This window comes from Gekko japonicus, unplaced genomic scaffold (assembly GCF_001447785.1).
Source record: "Gekko japonicus isolate JY-2015 unplaced genomic scaffold, Gekko_japonicus_V1.1 scaffold1726, whole genome shotgun sequence".
Taxonomy (NCBI): Eukaryota; Metazoa; Chordata; class Lepidosauria; order Squamata; family Gekkonidae; genus Gekko; species Gekko japonicus.
Genome location: NW_015168706.1, coordinates 314703 through 317291, shown reverse-complemented (window position 1 = coordinate 317291; position 2589 = coordinate 314703). Strand labels below are relative to the sequence as shown.

At 50.5% G+C, this 2589-nt stretch overlaps 1 protein-coding gene across 1 annotated transcript in view; it reads right to left on the bottom strand.

The window, feature by feature from the left end:
- Positions 1-2589, bottom strand: part of SUGP1 (SURP and G-patch domain containing 1) — a 49381-nt gene that overhangs the window by 4210 nt on the left and 42582 nt on the right. The window lies entirely within an intron of this gene.

Sequence of the window (2589 nt, the reverse complement as noted above, 5' to 3'; positions counted from 1 at the left end):
GGGGTGGGGGGGGGGGGGGGGGACCCGAATTCAAATAAAATATCAGTACTAGAATTCTGGAATGTCAAGAATACAGATATTTTTTTGAGTCCAAAATAACCAAATCCGAGAAATACCGATTTTTTGGGTGCGCGCACCCCTAATAAGGCTCCTGATCCAGCATAGGGAGACATCAGGATACAGGGATGGGGCCTCTACAGCCCAGCCCCTGCCTTTTTGGGGGAAGAAGAAGAAGAAGAAGAAGAAGAAGAGGAAGAAGAAGAGGAAGAAGAGGAGGAGGAGGAGGAGGAGGAGGTTGGATTTATACCCCGCTCTTCACTACCCAAAGGAGTCTCAGAGCGGCTTACAAACTCCTTTCCCTTCCCCTCCCCACAACAGACACCCTGTGAGGTAGGCGGGGCTGAGAGAGCTCCGACAGAAACTGCTCTTTTTCAAGAACAGCTGTGCCAGAACTATGGCTTGCCCAAGGTCACCCAGCAGCTGCAAGTGGAGGAGTGGGGAATCAAACCCGGTTCTCCCAGATTAGAGTCCGCGCACTTAACCACTACACCAAACTGGCTCTCCATTGTGCCCAATCCCTGGTTTCTTCAGTTCAAGGATGGTTGCAGGGAAAAACATTCCTCTGCTAGAGACCTTGCAGAGCTGCTGACAGTTGAGAGAAGACTGAGCGAGATGTCCTGAGGGTCCAACTCTGTCTGAAGCAGCTCCGTATGTACAGAAAAATGAGGACGGCCATGCATCTGTGTATGTGTGCATGGGGTGTGTGTGGAGGAAACAAGAAGAAGAGAGAGAAGAGATTGGATTTATACCCCACCCTTCACTCGAAGTCTCAGAGCCGCTTACAATCTCCTTCTCTTCCCCGCAACAGACACCCTGGTGAGGGAGGTGGGGCTGAGAGAGCTCAGACAGAAACGGCTCTTTTTCAAGAGCAGCTGTGCCAGAACTACGGCTTGCTCAAGGTCATCCAGCAGGTGCAAGTGGAGGAGTGGGGGAATCAAACCCAGCCCTCCCAGATTAGAGTCCGTGCACTTGACCGCTACACCAAACAGATGCACTCTTGCTCCTTTTTCTGTTGCACGTCTTTTTTTTTAAAAAAGGTTACGCATTCCAAATGAACACACTTCAGGCCTGGGGTCTTTGCAAAGCAATATTTCAAAAACATCAGGGTTTATCAACCACCTAGCTTTAAAAGAAGGGAAAGGAAACGAAACCTTGGGGGAAACTAAGGGTTTCTGACCAGGATGGCCTAGACTGGCCTGATCTCATCAGCTCCTGGAAGCTAAGCAAGGAAGTCCAGGGTTACTACCAGTGTTCCCTCTAAGCTGAGTTAGTGTGAGCTAGCTCACAGTTTTTTAGCCTCCGGCTCACACATTTTTGTCTTAGCTCAGGAAGGATGGCTCCAGAGCAAAACTAATTTATGCAGCAGCCAAATCGCTTGCTCACAACTTTCATGCCAGTAGCTCACAAAGTAGAATTTTTGCTCACAGGACTCCACAGCTTAGAGGGAACATTGGTTACTACACAGAGGCAGGCAATGGCAAACCACCTCTTCCCTTGAAACCCCCCCCGGCGAGGGTCTCTGGCAGGGTGCCCCTGGGCACCGTGCTGCCTGCCAACATCTCTCCTGGTGTCTGCCAAGTGTTTTTTTGAAAGTGGGTGGGATCTGATGGCACTTTTGCCCTGTGGGGCTTCTGTCTGGCCGCTGGAGAGATCGGATTGGCCGAGCAGCCACCAGAGCCCAACAGTCTTCACTAACTGAAAGTAAGCCGTTCGTATAGGCAAGAAAATGTTTCGAAACAGGATGTTCGTGTCAAAACATGTCCTGTTGAGTAATACCTCTGCCTGGAATGTTGAAGAGTTAATAATTTATTATGCACATCCTCACTCCCTGAGGTTGTGGCTGGCTCCGCCTCCCGTGCATGCTGTTTTGTGGTTGTCCCCGCCTTCTGCCATAGCCATTTGGTGGCCGCGCTCACCAAACTGGGTCAGAATGCCAAAGGTGCCCGCAGGCACAAAAAGATTGGGGGACCCTTCCCTATGAGGTTGCCATAAGTCGGCTGCCCCTTGAGGGCAGTTCATACACGCAGGCTAGTGGGGAAATGAACCCCGAAACAGAGTGTTCCCTCTAAGCTGTGGAGTCTTGTGAGCAAAAATTCTACTTTGTGAGCTACTGTCATTAAAGTTGTGAGCGGGTGATTTGGCTCCTGGATACATTAGTTTGCTCTGGGGCCCTCCTTCCTGAGCTAGGACAAAAATGTGTGAGCCGGAGGCTAAAAAATTGTGAGCTAGCTCACACTAACTCAGCTTAGAGGGAACACTGGATTCTGGAACAGTCTGCCTCAGGAGGTGGTGGATGCTCCTTTGGCTGGACATTTTCAAGAGGAGGCTGGACGACCATCTTTTGGGTATGTTGTAGGCAGGGGTCATTTCGGAGAAAAAGAGGTGCAGGAGCTCATTAGCATAAATTATTTGCATATGCCACACCCCCTGACATCACCGGAAGTGTGTCAGTAAGGCAACACCCACCGTTCAGGCTCCACTGGACTGTTTTGGATTGCTAGCTATTGGGGGGGGGGAACGTGCAGATCT